The sequence below is a fragment of the Grammomys surdaster genome, unplaced genomic scaffold (genome assembly GCF_004785775.1).
Source record: "Grammomys surdaster isolate TR1022 unplaced genomic scaffold, NIH_TR_1.0 140, whole genome shotgun sequence".
In the NCBI taxonomy this organism is placed as follows: Eukaryota; Metazoa; Chordata; class Mammalia; order Rodentia; family Muridae; genus Grammomys; species Grammomys surdaster.
The window spans coordinates 5,944,037-5,956,940 of NW_021604598.1; the positions used below are offsets into that span (position 1 = coordinate 5,944,037).

A 12,904-nucleotide genomic window follows, 5' to 3' on the forward strand; every position below is an offset into this window, starting at 1 on the left:
TAGAAATGGTACCATGGCTTCTCTCTAGTGCTAGATTAGGTCACTTGGACTTTCCTTTTTTTTTTTGTATTATCATAGTTTTAACAATGAGTTTATATTGCTCCTGCAACCAAAAGAATACTGTGTATACTTATGTAAATACACATATATGCATAAACAAAAATAATGCATGCAAAATCTGATTCTATAGCCCCCTGAGACACTCTAGACACAGAGAGGACTCTTATATTCATCTTCTTCTTTTTTTGGGGGGGGGGTTTCAAAAAATAATCACTTTATTCAATACCAAAGTTTTAAGAGGAGTATATTTTCTTTAAGAAATAAAAAACTAAGAAAAAAAAATGCCGTTTAACATAGCTGGTACATGAGGATGGGTCATCAGGAAAAATACTGTAGTGAACTTGTCTCTGCGACCGTGACTTCCAGTCCTAGCTTTGCTGTGCTTGCTAGGGTGTCACTCAATGCAGTGTTCACGCTGCTCTTCATTCTTTTCCACATTGCACAAGGGAGTGGTTCAGCCTTGAGAACTTTATTAACAGGAGCAAATCCGGGAGGCACTGATTTCTTCTGAAAAGGTACTAGCCCATCAGGTAGCCCGGCAATTTCATTCTCATGAATACTCTAGCCATGAAGAAACTCAGTAGGACACAGACGAAGCCAATGAAAAGAAGAAGAAATCTATTGAGTTTTGGTATATTTGGTGCATTGGATCGGTCCAGGATTATGAAACCTAAACCTCCCATTGTAAACAGAAAGCTGGACGCAAGCCCTTCCATAATATACTGTCCGTTTACTCTGTAAGCCAAGAAAGCTACTGGTCTCTGATGGCCATGTTCATCAGTCATTGAGCCAACACTTGGAGGTTCAACAATAACATCATAGATTATTCCTCCGGTAATGAGGAAGATACCACCACCAGGGCGTACACCGTCATAGCCGACGGCATGTGCACCCAGGGTGGCTTCTTCAGCTTCAGGTTGGGACATTCGAGCACTAAGAACGGGACTCGGTACAGAGTCTCCATGTCCCCAGCGGTAGGGCCAGCCCTCTGGCCTCCAGCCTCCCGCACTGCCCGTATATTCATCTTTTTATCTTGCCCCATGCCTCCAGAAGACCAGACAATAGGAACTCATTGTCCTCGTGGGCAACCCAAAGCATGGCGGCTGTTTTAACACCACTTGAGTATCAGGAAGCCACATTATGAGACCAAAGTTCAAAATACAGGCCATATGTGAATGTAAAGGTAGTGTGTAAACTTAGATAAAAGATTTTTCAAGCAAGTATTTCACAAAGAATTGTATCTAGAACAGTGATTCTCAACCTGGGTTGAGTCCAGGTTATGACTCCTTTGGCAAACCTTTATCTTCAAAAATATTTACATTAGGATTCATAATAGTAGCAAAATTACAGTCATGAAGTAGCAACAAAAATATTTTTAGGGTTGGGGTCACTGCAACATGAGGAACTGTATTAAAGGGTCACAGCGTCAGGAAGGTTGAGAACCACTGCTCTAGAATAAATAAAATGCACCCATGTTAAAAAAAAAAGTCAATTTGGATTGGCTTCACAATGGACTATACACAAATGGCCCACAGTGCTTTAAAACCAGACTTCTAATTTTCCACTTCTCACACAACAACCTTTGACATAATCTCAGGAGTCTAAGTATTCAAAATGAGAATAAAGCAGTTACATCTTGATAACACACCATAAGACTGTATGTTAAAACATTTGATCTGCAGATAATCTGACCACTTCCTATGGATGAAACCAACTGAGGTGGAGTGCCTGTTTATTATCCCATGGATAATTGAACCTGGGCTGAATATTTTATATTTCAGGATGGAGAGAATCTTCAGTTTCTCAGAGATGGCTGTGCCGTGAACAGTCTTCGATGCTGAGGATGCTGTTCTGTATAAACACACAGTACGAAATGGCACACACATGTGTAGGTCATTTGAGAAAGTGTTGGAAAACATCCTAATCATAAGCCAAAATTCATTTAATAGTTTTGTTTTCTTTCTGCCTTATTTCATTCAAGACAGCGACTCAAATATCAATTCATAAAACCATTTAAAATATTTTTGAAGTCGAGCAGTGGTGGCACACGCCTTTAATCCCAGCACTTGGGAGGCAGAGGCAGGCAGATTTCTGAGTTCGAGTCCAGCCTGATCTACAGAGTGAGTTCCAGGACAGCCAAGGCTACACAGAGAAACCCTGTCTCGAAAAACAAAACAAAACAAAAACAAAAACAAAACAAAACAAAATTTGTGCTTGTGCCTCTGGTGTGTGTGAATGTGTACATGTTCATATATGTGTGGGCATGTGTGCCTAAGGAAGCCTATGTTGGCATTGGGAGTCTTCAGTCACTTTCTACTTTATTCATGGAGGTAAGGTCTCTCAACAGGACCCAGAGCTCACCGGTATAATATGGCTAGTACAAGTAGCCATCTTACCTAGGAGCTCCTCTACTTGGTCTCCAAGTACTGGAATTACAGGTATGACCTCATGCCCACCTAGTTGTGGGGATATGCACGCAAGTCTTCAAGCTTGTCTAGAAAGTGCTTTACCAGCTGAGCCCTGCCCTCAGCCCTCAAACTGCAATCTAAAAAACTAATCACACTGGGCATAGTGGCACATGCCTTTAATCCCAGCACTCAGGAGGCAGAGGTAGGCAGGTCTGAGTTTGAAGCCAGCCTGGTCTACAAAGCAAGCCCAGGATAGCCAGGGCTACACAGAGAAACCCGTCTCAAACAAACAAACAAACAACAAAATCAAAGCAAACTAAAACATTTTTAAAAAATCATTCTGGGACTGGAGAGAGGGCTCAGTGGTTAAGAGCACCATTTTTCTTGGAGAGGACCCCAAACCAGTTCCCAGCACCCATATGGAGACTCATGCCTGCCGGTAACTCCAATTCCAGAGCATCAGATGCTCTCTTCCAGCCTCCAAGGGCACCAAGCACGCATATAGTGCACATATATACATGTAGGCAAATATTCAAACATGAAATGAAAGTAAGTAACTTTTAAAAATTCTTAACATTCTAATACAGTATGAACCAGCAATATAAGAAGTTACTTACATGCTGAGAAATATTTTAGGAAAATATTGAAAGTTTTTGTCTGTGGTAAACAAGCTTGTGTTACTCAAAGAGCAGAAAGTTCGTACCTACAGTAAAATGATGGCAGTTTCTAACCAAACAGTTAGGATTTGAGCTGAGGTGCTTCAGAAAGCCTTCACTGGTGCTCTGTGATGGGGCAGCACGAACGAACAGTACAAAGTGTCTATGTCAGGCTTCCAGAACCAGGGCCGAATAAATTCCTGTAGTAAATCACAAGTGAGCACTGCTAGAAACACCTCTAGCTCATTACATACTTGATTTTGAATTGATTTTTTATTTTTAAATCCATTACTATTACTGATTTTTGTGCCCCCCCCATATTTAAATATATAACTTCATATGGGGTCATGGCCCATAATTTTTAAAAAAGCTGGACCACCAGTGTAAGCAAGTGATGACATCAGATTGACTGAGAGACACTGTCTCCAATGGCATGGTGGGAAGCAGAGGAAGACAGCTGACATCAACCTCTGCTTTACACAGGAACAAGCACAGCACATACATCCTGTGCTGGTTAGTCTTTGTCACCGCAACACAAACTACCAGTACCTAGAAAGAGGGGACCTCCACTGAGTACTTGCCTCCATCAAACTTGTCTGTGGGCATGTGTGTGAGGCATAGTCTATTTGATTGCTTTGCTTTGGTTTTGATTTTGTTGTTTCAAGACAGGGTTTTTCTGTGTAGCCCTGGCTGTCCTGGAACTTGCTCTGTAAACCAGGCTGGCCAAAAATTCATAGAGATCTGCCTGTCTCTGCCTTCCTAATGCTGGGATTAAGGCATGCACCACCTGTCTTTGAGGCATAGTCTTACTTAAAGAATGGTATGGGAGGGCCCAGGACACTGTCCTGAGTTCTGTAACACAGCTATCTGAGTAGGCCAGTGAGCAGCCCTGTAAACCAAACAAACCCATTCCTCCCCAAGTTGGCTTTGGTCAAATTTTTTTATCACACCAATAAAAAGCAAACTATGACATACACCCCCCCACACACCCCAATAAAAATAAAGATACTTAACCATCATTAGGGAAAAGTAAATTAAAGCTACAATATTTTATAAATGGCTAAAGTAGAAGGTTTAAAAAACAAGAAAATAGATACATAGGTAATAAAAAGTTCACACACATACACAGACGCACGCACACACGCACGCACGCACACGCACACACACCAGTATTGACAGCAGCAAAGGTGAAAGAACATGGATTAACCTGATTTCTGTATGCTAGTGGTGGTACATCAGCTTGGCTATGTGCCAAAAGTTATGGATGCATTTCTAGAGACGTGTGCAGAAGTGTTCACAGCAACTTTCATTGACAAATTGACTGAGCAGTAGTCTCACAGTGAACCCTTTCTGGCATAATAAAGTAAGGAAAGCTGATAGGCATTGTAGTATAGACCACTCTTTTAAAAGTGACGTTGAGTGATAGAAGACCCTGAAAAAAATCATTGTGTATTACTGCATCTATATGAAATGCTAAAACCACAAAACTAGCCTGTGATAGAAAAGAATGAAAGGCAGTTGCCTCTGAAGTTTTTGGGACAAAAGAATGGATGTAGGAGAACTTTCTGGAATAATAGCAATGTGTATGCTCTGGTTTGCTAAGTGTTTGTGTTATATAGAAGCTTCCATTCGGGCAGTGGTGGCACACGCCTTTAATCCCAGCACTTGGGAGGCAGAGGCAAGTGGATTTCCAAGGTCGAGGCCAGCCTGGTCTACAGAGTGAGTTTCAGGACAGCCAGGGCTACACAGAGAAACCCTGTCTCGAAAAACCAAAAAAAAAAAAAAAAAAAGAAGAAGCTTCGATCTTCATTACAGAGCCAACGAATCAAACACTAATGGTGAATGGTTTTTTGACAACTTTTACTCAGTAAAAAAGAAATATGTCTGACCAAATATGAAACTCTAGTTGATGATATACATACTAAAATTTGTAGGGGTAAGGATAATAAATGTTCAGTATTTCTTTGAAATACATCATGTAAATAATGTATTGTATATAATGTAAACAAGATGGTGTGTTGACCGAATCCAGGCATGACTACATGCATAGGTGAGGGATAAATGCTCAGAGAGCAAAAGGCCACTTGTACAATGCCAACTGCAGCATGGGGCTGTTAAAGTTCTTTTTCCTTTGTTTGTTCCGTGTTGTGTTGTGGTTTTTTTTTTTAAACAGGATTTTTCTGTGTAGCCCTGGCTGTCATGGAACTAACTCTGTAGACCAGGCTGACCTCAAACTCCAAGATCCACCTGCCTCTGCCTTGAGTGCTGGGATTAAAGCCTGTGCCAACACTGCCTAACACTGTTAAACTTTTTGTCTTCTCTGGACATTTAAAAATCCTTAGAATGAAATGCTGAAGGAGGAGTCGGGAGTGTCAGGGAACTAGCTAATATTTAGGTGAAAGGAATAATGAGGTCAGACAAAAAAGATGGATCTGGAGTAAGATCATCACAGTTGCAGATCTGAGAGTCAGGGAGGGGAACAAAAGACACGAGAAGGAAAAGGAAGGGGAGAAATCTGATCCATGGTGGGCAATGCTCACGTGATGAAATTCTTGGTTCCATGGAGTTTTTACTCTATAAATATTTTGGATGCTATTCTGAGAAAACATTATTTTTAGAATAGGGTGATGGCCTCATTGTGTTCTAGCTGAGGACATGGGGAAGATCTGTTGACCACAACAAATTTCACTAACTGCCCAGGTCACCAAAATGTGATGCTGTATTCTCATAAAGTACCAGCTTTTCTCTTTCTGAAAGAGAAAGTCTGGCTGGGTTGCCCAGGCTGGCCTCAAACATAAGCCTGACTCAGTTTCCCAAGTAGCTGGTAAGTGCTTGCTGTAGCCCTGGGCTTTGGAGGCTAGGCTTTAGCAAATCAACAGGGAGAGGCTTCTTGAAGAGGCTTCTCTTGACATACCACCTTGTTAAACAGGAGGTAAGTTCACTTCCCTCACACACAATAGACCATAGACAGGGCTCCAAGATAACATGCTGGCTCCATTCACTACACAGCTAGAAAAATGGAGCGGCAGCTCCCAAAATTCTGTAGCAGAGGAAATGGCTGCAGTGACAGCCAGGAAAAAAAGAAAGGTGGAATCCAAAGCTGGAAAGAACATTTAAAGTTCTCTAAGAAATAGATTCTCACTTACATCATCTACCTCAATGTATCTTGCTAAAGTCATTCCTCTCCAACATGTACCATATGTTAGACACAGGGAAAGATAATAATAGTTTTCTTATACCATATTTTCAAAATTCTAAGACACATAATTATTTTTTGCACATTTTGGCATCTTTAAGATGAGATAGTTCTTACAATTAATGGCATGTAATAATTACTACGTTTTTAATGGTGTATGAGATAACTGTTTCCTAAAATCATTCTTAGAGTTACTAAGTTATAATACCTGGTGCTTCATGGTACAAAGCACTCTCATCTCATTGAACTCAACAACATCACATTTTGGTGATCTGGGAAGTTCCTGAGATCTCGCATGGCCAACAAATCCCCCCATGTTCTCAGCTAGAATATGATGAGGTCATCACCCTACTCTAAAAATATTGTTTTCTCACAATAATACACAAAATATTTATAGAGTAAAAACTCCATGGAAACAAGGACTTGGTATTACTCACTTTAAAGCATCAGGATATAAAAGATTTTTTTTTTGCAAAGAATAGCTATTTAATAAATATTTTTTAAAAACTGTTGTATTCTAGTATTCTAGAAGAAAATGGGAGGTCAAAGAGAAAGGGAGAAAGAAAGGGAAGGAGGGAGGGAGGGAGGGAGAGAGGGAGGGAGGGAGGGAGGGAGGGAGAGAGAGAGAGAGAGAGAGAGATCGTGAGCCCTGTGGGCAGTGTGGGTTGGAACATTTATACAAGGGGTGGCTATCCTACCGCCTTCCCTCTGTTGATAGTGTTTCATAAGTCAGTCAAATCATCCACCCCACAAGGCCTTCCTTGGGTCAATCCAAACGCACTTGATCCCCAGCACATTGCAAAGCGCCCTGGTGTCTACATCAGCTGAACTGATTTTAACCATCTGCTGCATGAAACTTTGGGAGAAAATATCTAACTTGTCTCCGTCTCAATCTTTGTTTATCTGCAAACTTAGGAATAATAAATCCTTCAGAAAGAACTGTAAATCTTAAATGACGTCAGCTACGGTGAACGTCCCCAACAGAAAGCAGAGCCCTCTTCCCTCACCCTGCTCCATTCAGGCTTGACTAGACTTCATTCTTAGTTTACCTCCCCCCAAGAGATCAATCTCATTCATAACCATCTCTTCAAAGCTCAAGAGAGTCCCTGACACATTTTAAGTGCCCTTTAATATTTTGGAATTGATTCATTCATTCGTTTCATGATTAAATACCTACTGTGTGCCTGCTATGTACTGGGGCTCATTCTAACTACAGCATGTGCCATAATTCTTAATAATAGAACTTGAAAAACTCCCTACATATGGACTGGGGATATAGCTCACTGGCACAAAAACTGCCTAGGCCCTGAATTTGATCTCCATACTGTTAAAAAAAAATTCTTGTCTTCATGATGGAAGGGTAGGCAGATTAACAAGACACAAGTAAATAAATTATTTGGTAAGTTGCTGTAGAGAAAATAACATAAATGGGGTATGACACATGTGGGATGTGTAGGAGTGAATTGTTATAATAGTAATTTAAATGTAGTAACAGTTGAGCAGAAACTCCAAAGGAATTTTAGAAATCTGTGCCCATATCAATCTAAGCAATTTCTGAGAGAAATTTAAATATTTAAAGGGAAAAATGGAAGAAGGTAGTTAGAACATTATAGAAGGTGGAGACATTTGACTAAGAGCAAATTTCGGAGTGCACTTGTGTGGACAATGCTAAATGGACCATCTACTAGAGTCTCAGCACTGTGAATATCAAGACAAGAATTTGCATTGTGCCTTAAGTACAATGCTGAATTACTGAAGGCTTTTAAGCAGGTGGGTATCACTGGAAACTATCTGACAGAACAGCCCTTGCAGAAAGTGTTTTAAAGGCAGCAGTTCCGCCGGGTATTGGTGGCGCACACCTTTAATCCCAACACTTGGGAGGCAGAGGCAGGCAGATTTCTGAGTTCGAGGCCAGCCTGGTCTACAGAGTGAGTTCCAGGACAGTCAGGGCTACACAGAGAAACCCTGTCTCAAAAAAAACAAAACAAAACAAAACAAAACAAAGTTTAAAAAAAGCCAGGCAGCACATACCTTTAATTCCAGCACTTGGGAGGCAGACGCAGGTGGATTTCTGAGTTCGAGGCCAGCCTGGTCTACAGAGTGAGTTCCAGGACAGCCAGGACTACACAAGAGAAACTCTGTCTCGAAAAAAAAGGCAGCAGTTCCATTTAAAAATCTAGAGTTTGGCATCACAGTGGGTCACCAAGAAAAATCTATAAACATTAGGAAATATAGGCTTGAGATTAAAACAGAAAAACCTGGGATTTGAGGGATGGGCTTTGAGATTTCAGAAGCTCAAGCCAGGCCTAGTGTATCTCAGTCTCCTCCTGCTGCCTGCAGGCCTAGATGTAGAACACTTAGTTAATGCTCCAGCACCGTGTCTGCCTGCTTCTCCATGCTCCCCCATAATGATGATGGACTAAACCTCTGAACTGTAAGTCAGTCCCAATTAATGTTTTCCTTTGCTGGTTGTTGGTGGTGCACACCTTTAGTCGCAGCACTCATAAGACAGAGGCAGGCGATCTTTGAGTTCAAGGCCAGCTAGGTCTATAGAGCAAGTTCTAGGACAGCCAGGGCTACATAGAGAAACTCTGACTTGAACAAAACAAAAAACCAACCAACCAAACAAACAGACAAAAAAAGATTTTCTTCATAACAGTTGCCACAGTAGTAGCATCTCTTTGCAACAATCTAAGAAACTAGACCAAGCAGATCCTGAGAGTCCATTCTAATGATTTCCCCAGGCGATAGCTAGTGGAACATGTTAAATCTCCCTCCTGACTTAAAAGCATTTCTCTCTGGAATGTCTCACACTTAGCCCAACACGAGATATCCAGAGAGAAAAGTGGAAAACAACGTGCTTTGGAAAGCGCAGATTCATCAGGAATCTGCAAGAACATTTCTCAGGCCAGATGTCTTAAGAAAGGGATTTTGTTTCAAAGTGTGCTATGTGAAATTATCTAAACACTTTTCATAAAGCAGTATGCCTATAATTAGTCATATCTTTAAAAAGTCACATGACCCCTCACATTTGACTTCTCAATCTAGCACTGACTAGAGACATCAGAAAAAGAATCTAAACCTTATTCTTTAGCATCTGGGACGATCTCTCGTTTAACCTTCAGCAAGAGGAAGCGGAGGTGTGGGAGGGCTGCAAAATCAAGGAGTGGGGTTTATAAACTCCAGGGAGAGAAGACACAGGAAGCAGCTGCTTCTTTACATAAGATTCTTGAGAGCTGCTACTGTGCTGTGTGACAGTGGAGATCTGAGAAAAGGAAAAAGAAAATGTTGCTGAAATAAACTTCATTCTTCCTGACAGAAGTTAATAGTTGTCATCTTGGCTACAATTTCTCAAGTGTGTTTGTTAGTTGTCTATAGTTAGCACCAGGTTCCTCAGGAGGAAAGAAACTGGGGGAACACACAAAGAGTTGGCTTGTTTTACTTGAAATAATATCATCTTATTCCAGAGATATTCAAATGTTTTGCTTACATAACCCCCAAAAGAGTTTCTTTAAGTTACATAATCCCTCACATATTTTCAGTTGATGAATGAAAATTTCCAACATAAGGTTAAATGAGATGATCGACCATTACTAGGATAAATATTTCATGATACTGTTGGATAGAACAGGTCTTTCCTCCCCAAGGAACTAAGCACCCCAAATTTGAAAGGAATCACGTGATCATTTTCTGAGTCTTCTCCATTCAAAGTTTCTCAACACTTGTATGTGTCCTGAAGAACATTCCAGTTCACATAAAGAGAATCAACACTGTGTCTGTTTTCTAGGTGTGACAAATCCAGAGATCCTTCCTCAGAGGCCATCAGTTATCCCACCTCTATTTGTGGGTGACACAGTCATCAATGATAAAGAGATATGTTTTCCCTAGCTGCAATTATTATAATGAGAATAGCTTTCATAGACTCATATATTTAAATGCTTGGTCTTTAGCTGGTAGAAGGATTAAGAGGTAGGGCCTTGTTAGAGGAGCCATATTGCTGCTGGTGGACTTTGAGGTTTCAAAAGCCCATGCAGACCCAGTTTCTTTCTGAGTCTGTTGCTTATGGATTAAATATAAGCTCTCAGCTATTGCTCTAATGCCATGCCTCTCTGCCTGCTGCCATGCTCCTTGCCATGATGATCATGGACTAGCCCCTGGAGCCATGAGCCCTTAATTTAGTGGTTTCTTTTGTGAGCTGCCTTGGTCATGGTGTCTCTTCACAGCAATAGAAAAGTAACCAAGACAATAACCTCAGTGTTTCTTTATGTACTATAAAACTGAAACAAATTCCTTAACAGTTGAAACAATATAGTCGCACATAACAAAATATTCAGTCCATATTAAAGTGTCTCACAAGGCCCCAAATGTCCTTTATGGCCAGTTAATAGTCCAGGTTCTAGGCAGGTGGATTTCTGAGTTCGAGGCCAGCCTGGTCTACAGAGTGAGTTCCAGGACAGCCAGGGCTACACAGAGAAACCCTGTCTCGAAAAACCAAAAAAAAAAAAAAAAAAAAAAAATCCAGGTTCTAACTCAAGGTTTTATATTGCACCTGGCTATTATATTTCTTGCTTCTTTTAATCTGGTATATACATTCTTAATGGAAGTTATGTTGTGCCCAACAGAACAAAAAATGATTCCCAGGGAATGAAAAAAAATTTACTCTTTCTTGTATACAGCACAAATATACATTCAGTATGTAAATATCCATGAAGGACTCCAATGGTGTTTTTACAGTGGGCAACTGTTTGGAGCTAATGCCTTTCCCCTTCTAGGGGTGTGGATAAACACTGGAAGAATGAAAAGGCACAGGTCTCTGTCATGATACTGATAGACTGAGAAGTCCCTACCCTCAGTTTGTGCATTCCCTTGCTTTCTATGTGTGGTCATATCCAATAATGGAATAAGGATGACTCATACTGGGTCATTTCCACCCAACATGGGGACTTCTAAGGGGAGTCTTGACTCTGGAGTTCCTTCTCTGAGCGGAGGAAGACTTGTGGGATCTACAATGCAGTCTCACTCTCACTACCTCTTTTTCTGTACACATCACTCCTCTGTACATCGTTTGCATTCCTAGCTGTGTCTTCCTCCTAGAGAACAAAACTGGTATTGCGAAGGCCAATGCAGGCTCACAGGTAGACTTTAGTAACTAGTAGACAGAAAGTTAATGATCTGGAAAATGACCCCTTTAAAATGACAAAAAAGTCTTCACCTGCTAATAGTATAGTATAGTATAATAGTATAATAATAGTATAGTAACTCAAGTTTCAATGAGAAAAGAATGCTAAAAACAAATTCTTTTAATTTAATTTAATTTAATTTACAATGTATTTAATATGGGATTTAACATAAGAATTTGATTCTCCTTAATTCTGGGGACTGGTCATAGCTGACTGCTTCTATGTCTAGTGCTGAAAGCCTTGAAATTCTCAGAGAAAGAGTTTGAGAGATAGAGATAACAGTAAGGGAGAAAGCCAAAACAAAGGAGCTCACAGGGAGAGATCAGAATCTGCATTATCTTTCTGTCCCAAGTTTCCAATGTCAGTAATCTGGTACTTTCTGAAGATGCTGGAGTCCATTAGGGTTCCAAACACTTCTCTTATGGGAGACAGAGAAGCCAGAGAAGCTGCTGTTCCACCCTACAGTGGTGGGGGCAGCATGACTGAGCTCCAAGGACAGAAGTGACCTGCACCAGCTTCCAAGAGTGAGGAGAAAGTAGTTGCTCTCCGCTTGTTCTTTGAGCTGTTTAGATCTCACATGTGGAAGGTCCCATATGGAGCTCATTCCATTCCACAGGTACACAGAGAAGGGAGCTCAGAACCATAGCTTCAGCTGAGCCCAGCTGACACTCAAATCTGCCACCTCTAAGAACCACTGACTGTATAAATAACAAAGGACCAGAATTCCACCTGAAAGTTACATCTGAGCATTAAAGATAAAATGTGTACCTCTGTTGAATATACTAAAAGTTCATTAAGCCTAAAACCTTATCAGCTGGGGAAAAATTACTTCTTCAGGACTTTAGTTATGATCTAGGGATGTAGAAGAGGAAGCTTAAATCTTACAGACTTAGGTGCGGGGGTTGGCTATTAACCTCTGTAACAGTTAGTTTATTCATCCATAAGAAGGGCAGGATTCAGTGAAGATCATATTAAAATAGCACACACAAAGTTAAAGTTTACAGTGTCAGTCCATCATTTGTGCTTACCAAAGGGCAATCATTATTTCAGAGGTGTTTTACAGCTTCTCAGTTAATAAAATCATGCTGAGACCATAGATTCTTTCAACACCTGGACAATCACACCAGACAAAGACTGGTTAGGTTAGAGACTGAAACTTTCAGAACCATCAGCTCAAGTCTCCTAGAATCAGAGTCACCCAGTGTCCTTGGGTGACAAGAGTAGACACAAATCCGATAGTCCTAATGGATTAGCTTCCAATTGATCCCATGAATAGCTGAAAGCAGAAGACAGTAGCCAATGAGAAATGATGCTTCATTGATATTGAAAGTCATTGTGTCCTAAAGGCAGATTCCTCCTTCATGGCTCAAAGAGCTGAACTGACTTGGGAATCATGGGAGTAAT

General features: G+C 40.7%; 1 pseudogene; it reads right to left on the reverse strand.

The window, feature by feature from the left end:
• Positions 1-303: 303 nt before the first annotated feature.
• LOC114618233 lies at positions 304-1,024 on the reverse strand (annotated as a pseudogene).
• Between the last annotated feature and the right edge of the window lie 11,880 nt (positions 1,025-12,904).